Genomic DNA, 14872 nt, shown 5'->3' with positions numbered 1-14872 from the left:
TATGACATATGTGTTCCTAACTATGTTTGGCAAACTGCCACAGTAAAAATTGTGCAGTTTACAGGAAGAAAGAGAGTAAGGTGCAAAACACTCAAAGTATTCAACATAGTGTTTTAGTATGTTTGAGCTGCTATAACAGAATGCCATAGACACAGTGATTTCTAAACAATAGAAATTTCTTTCTCACAGTCTTTGAGGCTTGGAAGTCCAAAGTCTAGGCACCAGCAGATCTAGTGTCTAGGGAGGACCCTCCTCCCGCTCCTTGCTGAGTCCTCAGCTTGACAAAGGGACGAGAGAGCTCTCTGGGATCTCTTAGTTGTTTAGTCGCTAAGTCGGTAAGTCATGTACAACTCTTTGCGACCCCATGGACTGTGGCCCATCATGTTTCCTGGAGCGGGTTGCCATTTCCTCCTCCAGGAGATCTTCTGAGCTGGGGATCAAACCCATATCTCTTGCGTCTCCTGCTTTGGAAGGCAAATTCTTTACCTCTGAGCCACCAAGAAAGCCCGGAATCTCTATATAAGGGCACTAATCCCATTCACATGGACTCCACGTGAAATACCATCACACTGGGGCTTAGGTTTCAACCTATGAATTTGAGGGGGGATACAGAGATTCAGTCTATAGCACATAGCACTCACAAGAGCTATGAAAAAACTACTCAAAATACTAGCATAGTTTACAGGTGAAGGAAGTTTGGTAGAAGGATTGAGGCTGCCAAATTTGGATCGAAAGGGCAAAATGTGCAGAGACCCAGGAGAACTATACAATAAACAATACCAGGGGTGGCCAAAGCAAGCCGAGATGAAAGCAGACAGCGTGTACAGTACTGTAGACCCTTTCAGCTTGCACGCAAATGTGTGTGTTTGTATCTCTTGCACAACGGCTGCTGTGACTTAGTGGCTCAAAACTGTAAGACCAGCAGGAACTCGCTCGCATGAACCAACACGACTTCTGGTTTATGCTGACACTGTTCTCTATTTACCAATCAAATGTGATCTAGAAATACGTTTTAGCTTTGCAGATTTCTGCTGAATAAGATGATTCATGAGACAGATTCAAATTGTAGGTGATCATATATATTGAATTAAAAAAAAAAACCCTTAGCATGAAATTTTCTTGTGCTTCAACACTTTGGACAGTAATAACTAGACAGCTTTTAATTTGAAAGAAAAAAAAAAATCCACCCAAAATGAAGTCACATCTCCTTTCAGATCTTTTAATTAAAGTCAGACATGAACTCTCGTGTTTCTCTGACTGCTAAATACTTAGAAGTGGTTTTATGAGATTTGTGTGTGTGTGTTTTAAGTTGTAAAAAATGCACACACTGCTGGGTTACATGACTTTGGTTTATTTAAATATAGTTTGGTAGGACTGTAATATATAAGGAAGGCGAAGGGGTCAGAATTCTGTTTAATTAACTTATACCCACTTGGAACCAGTCAATTATAAAGGTATGCCGAACAAATAAAGCTTCACATATGAAATCCTTGAAAAGAATAAGCCGCAGTGGGACTTGTCTGGTGGTCCAGTGTTTGAGACCTCCCCTTCCAATGCAGGGGGTGCAGGTTCGATCCCCGGTCAGGGAACTAATATCCCACATGCCTTGTGTCCCAAAAACCAAAACATAAGACAGAAGCAATATTGTAACAAAGTTAAATTTTACAATTATATTTGTAATGAATCATTATAAAATTAATATTGTAACAAAATTAAACAAATTGCAATATTCTAAGCAGAATTAAAGATAAAGACTTTAAAAAAAAATCATTCACACCAAAAAAAATCTTAAAAAAAAGAATAAGCCACTTTGGTGAAGGCTTTCTTATTCTTAACTTTGTCATTAAAAGTATTTCTATGAGGTATTTCCACCTTAGATTACATGTATATATGCATATGTGTGTATATGATTATATATATGATTTTTATATATTTATGATTATATATGATTGACTATATATATGAATCTTTAAAAGATTAAAATATGCCTTGGTGACTCTCGAAGACCCCAGCACTTCCCCTGCACACTTTTTGCCTTTACTGAGATAGGACGTACTCCCAGGATTGCTGTCCTTTAATCCACATGTGTCAAAAATACGAGTAGTGTTTCACATTTACATAAATCTGATTTAATAAGCAGTCACACCATTAAACTAGAGATTCTTTTCAAACTCGGCTAATTACATATCATATAATGCCTGGTCTTTAATGAGGATTTCAATAAATGTTTGTTGATAATGATGATTATTAAAATGATATGTAAAGTCAGTCTCCCTGTACAAGAAATGCTTTGTTTTTAAAAGCTTTAGACTTAAAGCTTTGCCTAAAAATTTTTAATTAAAATCACCACTTTGGCAAGAAGCTTAAAATGTGCAAAGTCGCTGCAATTAGTGCATTGTGCATCCATATGGGTGTTACCAAACAGCTTTCAACTTAAAGGATTTGGGCTATTTTGAGTGATGGACCTTCTGTTAAGCTTAAAACAAAGCCCAGCTATCTCTACATTCGTTTTAATTAATATTCTCTTGTTAGTCTCAAAGATGCGTTCTCTTCTGGGGAGTACTGCAGGGATTATCACAAATCAGAAACAAGTTACAGAAGCAGGTCTGACTCATTTTCTGCTCCCTTCTGTCTCATAGCATTTCTCCCCCCCGACCCGCCCCAAGCAGCTTCAGTGCAATGTCAGAGTCCCTGGAAATCACTGATTTCAGATGTTCTCAAAGAAAACCTATATTTCTAGCCAAGTCACAGCATAATTAAACTCACCAAAAAAAAAAAAAAAAAATGAACAAATTAAACCGTCCCTAGATCTTTGGAATTCTGTGTGAAGTTTAAAATATATCATTTTGAGTCCAACATTCCTATAAAATCTACAGGGTAAAATTTGAGTGTATATGTTGTATAAATACAGCTGAGTCCATGTGTCATATATGTGTATATTTGTATATATACATGATATTTCTACTTCAGAGAGGTTCATAGTTGCCTCCGTGCTTGGGGTTTAGCAACCTTATTTGTGTGGACTTAATTTTCTACAGCGAAGAGTTGACTCATTGGAAAAGACTCTGATGCTGGGAGGGATTGGGGGCAGGAGGAGAAGGGGACGACAGAGGATGAGATGGCTGGATGGCATCACTGACTCGATGGACGTGAGTCTCAGTGAACTCCGGGAGTTGGTGATGGACAGGGAGGCCTGGTGTGCTGCGATTCATGGGGTCGCAAAGAGTCGGACACGACTGAGCAACTAAACTGAACTGAATTTTCTACAGTAGCAAGCTCTGCTGGAGGATTAATTAGCTACAAAAGATTAATTTGATTGTTTCAGTTTAGAATTTTAAGCAAAATCAAATTCAAAATGGCACAGCCTGGTGGGTTTTTGGTTTGTTTTTCTTTTTTCCCTGGATATTTTTCATGTGAATCTTATTAATATGGTACTTGGGGAAGAAAAGCTTTCTGGTCTTTTTTTTTTTCTTCTTTCATTAAGTCAGAAGAAATTCTGTAGGTGCTTGTGTGTTTGTTGAGGCCCTGATTTTTTAACTATTTTCAAACATCTCCCCTACAACCACTCTCCATATGCCTTCAGAAAGATAATCACTCCAATGACCTCTGGAGTCCTCTGACTACTGGAAGGCCCACTTTAGGCCAACTGTGAATGCTGGTTTCAAAAGTAGACAACGAAACTGATCCCCCCAAATGTTCATCAAATTCTTAAGAATAAGATAAATGTGAAAATTACAAGGAGGCTTCCCTGGTGGCTCAACAGGTAAAGAATTCACCTTCAGGGCAGGAGACACGGGTTCGATCCCTGGGTCAGGAAGATCCCCTGGAGGAAGAAATGGCAACCCACTCCAGTATTCTTGCCTGGAGAATCCCATGGACAGAGGAGCCTGGTGGGCTACAGTCCATGGGGTCACAAAGAGTTGGATACTACTGAAGTGACTTCACACAAAACAGAATTGTAATTTACCAGAACACATGGGTAAAATAATTCATCCAATATATGAGTGGAAAGGCGTAAAATCATTAAGTCCACGCAGTCCATGGGGTCAAAAAGTCGGACACGACTGAGCGACTTCACTTTCATTTTTCACTTTCATGCATTGGAAAAGGAAATGGCAACCCACTCCAGTGTTCTTGCCTGGAGAATCCCAGGGACGGGGGAGCCTGGTGGGCTGCGGTCTATGGGGTCACACAGAGTCGGTCACGACTGATGCTACTTAGCAGCAGCAGCAGCAGAACACACCATAGCAGGTTCTGTTTCTTTTTTTTTTTTCCTTTCTAATTTTATTCCAGCATTATGGAAATTCATTCCCTCTAGCCACTAGATTTGGGACAAAGATACTCTGTTTTTCCCATATTGCCTGAACTTTTCATTTTTATTTCCTTTTTGTAAGCATGTGATTAATTATATACCTATCTTTAAATTCCTCCTTACATGCTGGTCTTTTGGGTACTACATTTGAAGTGAAGGGAATAATGGAATTAGTTTTGTTCTAGATGAGAAGTAGATAAAAGATAAAGATGGTCAAATAGCACACACTGGTTTTCTTGAAGGGAGGCTAACTATTTTATAATTCTGTACTGTCTTTGCTACCACAAGGCAGTTTCCTATCAAATTTTTTCCCTTTCTGTTAGGCATCTTTACAAAGAATTCCCTCAAATAGAAATGAGTGGATTACCCTGCAGCTTCACATACATCCTGGTGAATATCCCCTTCACAATTTAGGGGATGAAAGGAAAACCTACAGTTGTTTTAATTTGGAGGAAAAATAATCACTTCTCTCCAGTGAGGCTTGGGGGGGGTGGCAAAAAATGGGGCAGAGCCTTCCTGTAGAAAAAAGGAATACTTTGTGGAGGGGCAGTGCAGCAGGGTTAAAAAAAAAATGGAAAATAAAACAAACATAGAACCTTCGAGTGGGTAAAGAGGCCAGTGAAAGACCATCTGGTACAGGCACCCTGAGCTGGGCTCCTTGGGCTGTGTTGTCCCGCCAGCATGTAAACTGCACGTGTGCACGTGTGTGTGGGTGTGTGTGTGTGTGTGTGTACACATAGAGATTTAACAGGGAGCACAGAGGGAATTAGAAAGAGCCTGGCCCGTTTTTAATTTGGGTCTGTTTGCTTGCATTGAGCACTTAAGGGCTTCTACATTCAGTTTGCTCAAAAGAGTGATGAAGCGCTCCTTGCTTATGCCTCAAATCAGAAATGCATGAAGTGCGGCTGCAGAGATAATACATTTTCCCCAAAGGCTTTGGCTGAGCAAATTAGGTGTCAATGGGGTGCCTGCGCAGGCAGTACTCTCTCTAATTAGTCTCTTGAGCCTAGTTGGTGGCGGGTATGAGATGATCTAATCAATTGGTCTGTGTCTGATGGTTCGTGTAAAAACCCTACCAGGCAGACTCTCTCCCACAGGTCACCCACCTGCACAGCGGGGCTGCTCATTTTCATTTTTCATCTCTTCCATCACATGACGCTGACAGTTGGTTTTAAGAAAATTGAATCCAAAAAATATCTAGTTCATAGGGCACATGGGTCAGAGCAAAGTTGCATTATGGGTACCAGCGATCCAATTAATTAATATTTATAGCCGAGAAGTTCTATGTAGATATTTCTGAATAAGGATTTTATCAATAAAATGCAATTTCCGCTTTAAAACATTCGTTTCTAGAGAAAGAACGTTGTGAAAACAGAAAGCAGGATACCAATGGTATCTGTTAATCTTATGGTTTCTAGACCTCGGAGTTGATGTGCATGTAGTTGAGCCTATCATTGATGTTCAGTTTCATTTTTGTTATGTGTGCAGTGCATTTGAATAATCTCTCGCATAAATGTAAGGGCAGGATTTTGCTATTGTACCTTGCTTCCCTATGAATGCGGTGTGCCATCTCTCCTTCGTCCCTATCCCCACCTGTCAAATGCATGACTACATTTAGACTTTAGGGACTTTTTCTACCTCATATGCAGTCCTTAAAATCTGAAATGGATGCTGATGCTGCCCAAGGATGAAGAATGGCCATCCGAGCTGCCGGTGACCAGCGTCAGGCAGCGAAGCGGGCACAGCTTGGGCTCAGCTTCTCATAGAGATGGGAAAGAGTCTAGCTCTCACGGGCACCTCCCTTCTTTTCATATTATTGGCTCCTTCCATTGAATGTCTGAGCCTCAACCTAAGTAATAGACTTTTCATCATCACTGTTTTCACCACTTACTATCCAATTACAATTAGTATGTTTATCCTTTATTCCCCAACTCTGCTTATGCCCTGGGTTAGGTCCGTAGGATTCTCCTAGAATTTATGGCCAAAGAATCAGGGCAAAGGCAAGGACACAAACAATCAATGTGTCTCTGAAATCAGTCCAGTAGGACAGTTACATGCTGTGGACAATTTATGGTTACATGAAATCAAATATGCGTGCGTACTACATCGCTTCAGTCATGTCCAACTCTTTAGAAGGCCCATGGATTGTAGTCCGCCAGGCTCCTCTATCCATGGGATTTCCCAGGCAAGAACACTGGAGTGGCTTACCATGCCCTCCTCCAAGGGATTGTCCTGACCCAGGGATTGAACTCGCATCTCTTACACCTCCTGCATTGGCAGGTGGGTTCTTTACCACTCCAGCCACCTGGGAAGCCCGAAGTCAAATATACTGCAAATCAAGTCATTTCTTTCTTTCAAAGAGAATGTCATGGAGTTAAAAAAAAAAAAAAGTTCAGCCTATAGGCAGGTGTTAATTGGACCCAGGCTTCTCAGCCTGCAGGGTATCTGGAGATGGCCTGATCTGTTCCCAGCCCTTCGGTCTTTAAGCAACAGCAGAGGCACAGCATTTGCCCCCTGTCACCATGCCAGGGGGAGTTTAACATCTGAGAACATATTCCACTCCCAGGGTCTCCAAGTCTACCTTTCTCCTTCCTGTTCAAACTGCAGTTGTTTGCTGAGGACCTGCCCTGGATCTGGGCTATACTCTAGGGACATGATGGCCAACAAAACCAAGCCTACTCAGGAACACAGTGACGCTCCTAGGCGCTCCCCCACAGTAAATGCCCCCACACATCAGGAACACTGCATGAAGTCTCTAATTCAAAAGGTCAGCTTGGGGGCCAGGTCTGCATTCTGCCAGTAAAAGTGGTGGAGTGGAGGAGAGCCGAGTAATGACTGCTTCACCTGGGTGTGGCTGTCGGAACTCTGTCTTGGCAAGCAGACGTCAGGACAAACCCCGACTCCTGTTTGGCCAGGGTGGACAGGCCTCCTGGAAGAACTGGCATCTCTTAGAAGAAAACAATAGGGGTGAGTCTTCATGATCTTAGATTTGACAATGGAGTTTTAGATATGACATGGACCTCTCAGGTGGCTCAGACAGTAAAGAATCTGCCCGAAGTGCAGGAGACCTGGGTTCAGTCCCTGGGTCAGGAAGATCCCCTGGAGAAGGGAATGGCAACCCACTCTAGTATTCTTGCCTGGATAGAATTCCATGAATAGAAGAGCCTGGCAGGCTACAGTCCATGTGATCACAAAGAGTTTGACACAACTGAGCCACTAACACACTAAAAAACCACAAGCAACAAAAGAAAAAAAAATGGATAAGATGGACATCATCAAAATTAAATTGTTTGTACATCAAAGGACACTATCAATACACTATCAATACACTAAAAAGGCATCCCACAGAATGGGAGTATATATTTGCAAATCAAGAGATTACCATCCAAAATATATATTTTTTAAAAACTCCTATAACTCAACAACAAACAGCCCAATTTAAAAAAAAAATTAAAAAATAAAAATATATATTTCTTCAAATGAAATATACAGATGGCCAACAAGCACATGAAAAGGTGTTAAGCATCACCAGTCATAAGGGGAATGCAAATCAAAATCACAGTGAGATACCAGTTCACATCCACTAGTTTTTCTATAATTAAGAAAAAGCAAACACACAAAAAAACAGAAAATACCAAATGTTAGCAAGGCTGTGGAGAAATTAGAACCTTTGTGTATTTCTGGTGGGATTATAAAATGTTGCAGCCACTGTGGAAAATGATTTGCCAGTTCCTCAAGAAGCTAACGGAGAAGGCAATGGCACCCCACTCCAGTACTATTGCCTAGAAAATCCCATGGACGGAGGAGCCTGGTGGGCTGCAGTCCATGAGGTCGCTAAGAGTCGGATACGACTGAGCGACTTCACTTTCACTTTCACTTTTCACTTTCCTGCATTGGAGAAGGAAATGGCAACCCACTCCAGTGTTCTTGCCTGGAGAGACCCAGGGATGGGGGAGCCTGGTGGGCTGCCGTATATGGGGTCGCACAGAGTCAGACACGACCGAAGCGACTTAGCAGCAGCAAGAAGCTAAACAGAATTACTGTATGGCCCAGCAATTCCACTTCTAATTGTTACCCAGGGAGTCAAACAAATATTTGTATGTGCATGTTCATAGCAGGACTATTCACAATAGCCAAAAGTTGAAAGTAACCCAAATATACATCAATTCATGAATCGATAAACATAATGTCTTATATTCATATAATGGAATATTATTCAGCCATAAAAAGGAATGAGGTACTGGGACAAGCTACAACATGGGTGAACTTTAGGAACATTATGTTAAGTCAAAGAAACCAGACATCACATATTATATGATTCCATTTACATGAAATTTCCAGAATAGGTACATATGTAGAGACAGAAAGTAGATTCATTGCTGCCAGAGGCTGGGGCAAGGGAAGAATGGGAGTAAAGGATACAAGAAGTATAAGTAAAGAATATAAGCTATCCTTTGGGGGTGACAGAAGTGTTTTGGAATTAAATAGAGGTGCCAGTTGCACAGCGTTGTGAAGGCACTAAGTGCCAGTTAATTACATACTCTGGGAGCATGCTCAGTCGCTGAGTCGTGTCCGACTCTTTGCAACCTCATGGACTGTAGCCCGCCAGGCTCCTCTGTCCATGGGATTTTCTAGGCAAGAATACTGGAGTGGGTTGCCATTTCCTTCTCCACAGGATCTTCCCAACTCAGGGGTTGTACACTTGTAAGATGGTTAATTTTGTGTTATATGAATTTCATGTCAATTTTTAAAACAAGGTGGAAAGTTAACCTTTTAAAAATCCTCATAGTAGGTGGGGGGAGGGGGATGAGTAGAGGGCAGAAAGGATACTATTCTAATGGTTGTTCACTGTCAGATGGGAGCTTTCTGCTTCCTTGGTCAAGGACGTGCCATTCAGGATGACACGGTAGGGCAACTGTACTATGAGGTCTCGACAGGGGCCGTGGGGTCCTGTCTGCACAGGAAGGGGACCATGTGGCACTGTGGAAGGGGACAGGTGACCTCCAGCTTCTCTACTGAGATAATGAGTTGGTCCTGGGCCTCCATGGAGCTGATGGATAGAATCTCTCGGCTGTGTGCCTTGACCTTGGCAGCATTTCTTTTCACCCTTCCTAGCAAGACATTCTTTTCCTATCCTAGAAACTCAATGAAAATGCTGAAGAGCCAAAAAGAAACAGAGAGAGAAGCAGAGTGAACATTCCTCCTTTCTTCTGGAATGATTCACATTCCATTCGGAAGCAGTTACCAAATTTAAGCAGGCATCACTGGAAACCCACAGTTGTATGCAGGGTGGTGGGAAGAGCCTAGCAATTCAGGTCATGCTGGCCAATTTTCATTCTGCTGAAACTAGGTCTGATAGTCGGCACCGTGGACTTACATGCAGCTGGATTTAAAAGGAAAAAAGAAAGAATGTGATCCATTTTTCTATTTCGTGCCCAAAAAATGAATACGATCTGTCCTTTTAATGATCTGTATGATGCCACAGGCACTTAATTAAGACCAGTATTAGTGCTAATGACTTGGGGAAGGAGATTTGCTGAATTTCTTTTTCTCTAAATAATCCAAGAGGAGGTTAGACCATTTGAATTCATGGAGTTGAATTATTTTAATGGAAGAAAATGCAATCAGAACATTTGTTTATCGTATTATAAGAACTGTCTTGGCTACAGAGAATGCTCAAGGTAGCTGTGGGGAAAAAATGGACAGGCTCACTTTGTCCTGAGCATTTTCGATGTCTTGTGTGATTTTGGAAAAAGAATGCTGTAAGATTTGTTTGTTTTGTTTTTTAACATATAACAGTTTTCTCTTTTCCTCCTTCCAGGATTAAGTTGTCATCGTTCTGGGGAGAAAAAAAAAATTAATGAAGTGGCCAATAATATGAAGGGATTCATGGATCAGTTTCCTTTCACTCCCTGGGGTGGATTTCACTTAGAAGAAAATTGAAGCTGGCAAGACCCTGTTTTCTCCGCAATTTATTTAAAACCTTGCACGCATTTGGATACCTTGTGATTTCCAAGAACTATGTGAAGATTAAGTTTTGCTTACTGATACATGGCATGTATTCTTTTCAGTCTTTTGTGTTTGATTTTGTTTGATTTCCCTCTGCACCGCAGCGTCTCTGTAAAGGTTTTTATGCTTTCACCAGCCATGTCTTAAATACATTAAGACAACACACTCGGTGTTCACACTTCTTCAGTAATGTCTGTACTTGAAAGCCACACAGTGGCATAAAACAATGTGTGTTTTCTTTGAGAACAGTACACATTTTGCAGCCACCAGGAAGGAAAATTGTAGCGAAGCAAACCCATGTTCTCTGACTGACTTGACAACTTAGTCTCTGGCGGTGGAGCACCACTTGTCTCTTCCCTTTTGAGAACGTTTGCAAATGTGCTTTTTTTTTCCGCCCCTCGGAAACAACTGCACATTTATATACGATATCGGAATCTGCTTAGCATTTTCAAACCACACAGCATGACTGTTCTCCGAGCAGGCTGGAAGTGAAGAAACAAATAGGAAACATTAAGAACAAAGACAGGGATAAATCGCTTCCTTTTGAACCTCTGGAAATTGAGGTAACTTTTTACATGTTTTCTGGGTCTTGTAACATCTTATTTTTTCCATCCACTTTGTTATGCTTTGTATTTTCTAAATGGTGAAAAGTGAGGAACAGAACATTTAAATCGTGGGTGCAAAAAGAATTATATCTTCTGGATGAGCCCCGAATACTGTCTTTACTAGTCAACATTGAAAAAGCAGATTACCAAGTTATCCAGAGTGTGAAATTTTCCCGTTTACACCAAAGCACCTTTGAACCACATTTTTTTTTTTAATTTTAAACATTCCAAGCTGATTGGAAGGCATCATTGGGTACCCTAACTGTAAATGGTCTCCGGGAATAACTGTACGGATGCAGGTGTTAGAAACAAGGCAGGAGTCTTACTTTAAAGATGGAAAGGGGTGGGGAATAGAAAGGCCCGGCTTCCCTTGTTTAAGAAGCTGAGAGACCTTGGAGGATGAAGGCGAATATGTGACACGGCACGAGATGTGGACTGCATATGCGGACTTGGATCCACAGGGATCGCTGCCTGGCACAGATCTGTCCTGGTGGGGCAGCCCCTGCTGCAGATGCCAAATAACACAGGCTAATGGGGAAGTTAGGAAGCTTCATCTAGAGCCTGAAACCTAGCTCCTCAGGACACCAGTTCCTATGGAAATCCTGGCGTGTACCTTGTTTTACATTTCCTGTTAGGAGAGTAGCACTTTCTTGGGTCAAGAATAGGAATTACCAGCCAGCTTGACAAAGACTTTGCCCTGCGCATCAGGTGAAGGAAAAGCTTTTCTGTGGTCAAACCCAGTACACATAGGAAATCCGACCCAGAATTTCTTAACATTAAAACGGTACTTTCCCTGGAATGGGATGTGAAGATAGATGTTAAGGTCACAGTCCATCTTGTCCCCAAAGTAGCAATCATTGTAAGCTTCTAAGTGCTAAGCCATTTACTGCTTGATTTTAAAGAGAGGAAAAGTTATCCAAGGCTATCCAAATGTTTAATCTTTGCCACCTAGAACTCCTTCCTGTTCTTCTTCCACACATTCCAACTCTTTGGAAGTCTGCAGAGGGATTTTGACTTAATGTGTATTTACGTTAGGATTTCTTAAAGTAAACATGGAAAGAAAACTTGACCTGCAATCAGAAAACAAGCCTCTCCTGTGATTTGTTTGAATTATTCATTCTGCGGGAGAGGCACAGCTTTTGTACTTAATGAAGTTTAAACCAAGGGCAACTGATGATGAAGTCTTGCTACATAATAAGCTTTCTAACTTGAAAATTTGAAGATATTTAATGTTTAAAGACTTCAGTTAGAAATGTTAAGTTATGCACAGATCTATGACCCTATTACTGACAGTTTCTCTTGCAAAATGAAATGTGATACTTCTCAGTAGAAGGAATATGTTTTATTACAATGACGTGTTTCAGAAGGGTCTCACTTAGGAGACTTCTGGTTCCCCTTGCTTGCCGCTGGTACAGGACATCCAAAGTTTCCTTCTCTTTCCTCTCCCACTTGCAACTACCTTTTCCTTTTTTTCCCCTCCTCTCACTGAGGACAGCCATGAAAATCACTCCAGACTGTGTTCATGAGCAGATTGATTATTCTGTTGAGAAAGCACTGGAATGTTTTGTGAGATATTTTTATATGAAGGAGTAGCTTCAGTTCAAACAGCTGGAATAGTTAGAACATGTTAGCATGGTAGCTATATCCACACGACTGCACACACAGTGCTCCGAAAGGAAACCTGGGACTTCGTTTCCATTGTCTTGAAGGAAGAGTTTGGTTGACTTAAAAATACAAGATACACAGGACGTGGAAAAACAAAATGTATGCAGTACTCAGAAAAAAAAAAAAAAAAACAGGGGTATAAGGTGGGAATGGCTGTCCATCCAGTGACCCAAGGGTGAGAAGCTATTCCTACCTCCCAAGACTGACGAGAAGAGTCCCCTGAGGAGCCGCCAAGCTTGCAGAAAGCACGGTCTCTTGGTATCCTTTCCTCAGTGTGTACATGATAGCCAGTGTGATCAATACCTTAGGTAATGAGTCTACACAAGATAATCATCTGTGAATATTACTGGTTTTGTAATCTTTGTTATATAAGAGGATGTTTAGGCTGTACATACGGGGGTAGATTATTGCCTGCCCCTTATACATAGGAATATGCTGCATAATTGCATAGAACTTCCATCTCCCTTCCCAGCTTGTAGGCAGAGGAAACCATACACGCTACTGCCTTGTAAATTTCTCAGACACCAAAAACCAAACCAAACAAAGTCAAATCAAATAAGCAGTCTCCTCAGTCACTTCCTATAGCAGCATATTTTAGAGGCACATACGAAATCTAAAGTCTCTAGTTGGGAGTGGATTTTTTAAATTTTTCTTTTATCTTTTTTTTATATATATATATGATACACTGAAATGTGTACTTCCTAACAGGCGGTTGGTACCTAAGAAATGAGCTAGCATCATTCAGAAAACTGTTATCCTTCAAAACGACACATAGTAAAGGAGAATGGAATAATACATGTTGCATATTTGTTACCAATTGTAATTTGTCTGTATTATGAAAGACGTAATGGTTTGTCAGCTGTCACTGTTGTTTTCTTGTAACATGATATGGAATAAAGTATAGCAGAATCTCTGTACATTTTCTTGGGACATCTTCTTGGTGAGTCTCAAATAACACCTAATATTCCATCAAAGAAACATTATCTTAAAAACTCTTAGATACAACCATGCTTAAAGAGTATAGGGACATCCCTGGCAGTCAGTGATTAAGGCTCCCAGCTTCCAATTCAGGGGGCCCAGGTTCAATCCCTGACTGGTGAACTAAGATCCCACAAGCCACACAGTGTGGCCAAAAAAAGAAAAAAAGAGGGGGGGGGGTAAGAATAGTGCAAATACGAGACCAAGTATACGTGCTTTTGGATGTGCGGAGGAGTGAGTTAGCTGGGATGTTCCAGGTATCTGTTAAACTCTCCCTTTGCTTGGTTTGCTCAAACTCATGTCCATTGAATTGGTGATGCCATCTCACCCTTGGTTGATCTCTTCTCCTCCTGCCTTCAGTCTTTCCCAGCATCACGGTCTTTTCCAACAAGTTGGCTGTTTGCATCAGGTGGCCAAAGTATTGGGGCTTCAGCGTCAGCATCCGTCCTTCCAATGAATATTCAGGGTTGATTTCCTTTAGGATTGATAAAGGCAAAGGAGAAAGGTGAATAGGTTACCCTCCATTGAATACAAATCAAAGCCTGAACGTGCTGACATTCTGTCAGAGGCATTACTGTTTTTGGAACGGAGCACACTTCTGTGGACCCTGCCGAGCGGGTGCCCGCACCTGACCCAGCAGTGCTGGGCGCTGCAGTGGGAAGGACCGTGCCACCTGGGGAGGCCAGTCTCATTTCTATCACCACCTCCTCTTTCCTGTTGGATCTTCATAACCCCAAACAAATCCCCATGAATTGATAATAAAGTTCACACCAGATAGAGCCATCAACTTCTAGATATGCAGTTGGGCGATCATTAAATGTTTCTTCTTGAAGCAAAAATATCAAAATTCATATTTCATGTTAAGAGGAGCTGGACCCCTGGCTTTCTCCCCCTGAGCAGACCCTCACCCACCAGCAGCAGGTACTTCAGGTGTCCCTTCCCTGGCTCCTTTGCCAATAACTCCTGTGATGTTATGGTTTTATAAGCCCCCACAAGCTGACACTGTCACAGAACCGAATTTAAGTATTCTCAGTTAATGTGAATTGCATGCTGCAAGAGTTCATGAGAGCACTGCATTTCCAGCCCTCAACTGCCCTTGCTGTTTCCCTGAAGCATCTAGTCATCTATGTCAAAGGCATGTACGTTTCCACACAGTTCTGGCCTCCCCAGCGGGTTCTGAGATGGGGAGTGGGTAGAGCTGCAGCCCCAGCCTTTTTGGCAACAGGGACCGGTCTCATGGAAGATAATTTTTTTCCATGGACAGGGGCGGTGGGGTTGAGGGGGTGGGGAGGGAAACATGTTT

At 41.6% G+C, this 14872-nt stretch overlaps 1 protein-coding gene across 6 annotated transcripts in view; it reads left to right on the top strand.

The window, feature by feature from the left end:
• CDK14 (cyclin dependent kinase 14) overlaps positions 1-13508 on the top strand; it is a 662541-nt gene extending 649033 nt beyond the window's left edge. For 5 of the 6 annotated variants that reach the window (XM_086397990.1, XM_086397994.1, XM_086397995.1 and 2 more), the window contains one exon: positions 10134-13508. The gene's annotated coding sequence lies outside the window, so the exon portion shown is untranslated. Of the gene's footprint in view, positions 1-10111 lie in introns of all 6 variants that reach the window. The other variant, XM_086397992.1, reaches the window with a different exon arrangement.
• The last annotated feature ends 1364 nt before the right edge of the window (positions 13509-14872 follow it).

This window comes from Bos grunniens, chromosome 4 (genome assembly GCF_055505025.1).
Source record: "Bos grunniens cultivar Pamir isolate PY7600 chromosome 4, Bosgru_T2T1.0, whole genome shotgun sequence".
In the NCBI taxonomy this organism is placed as follows: Eukaryota; Metazoa; Chordata; class Mammalia; order Artiodactyla; family Bovidae; genus Bos; species Bos grunniens.
Note: the sequence above shows the minus strand (reverse complement) of the source record. Positions and strands in the feature narration are given on the sequence as shown.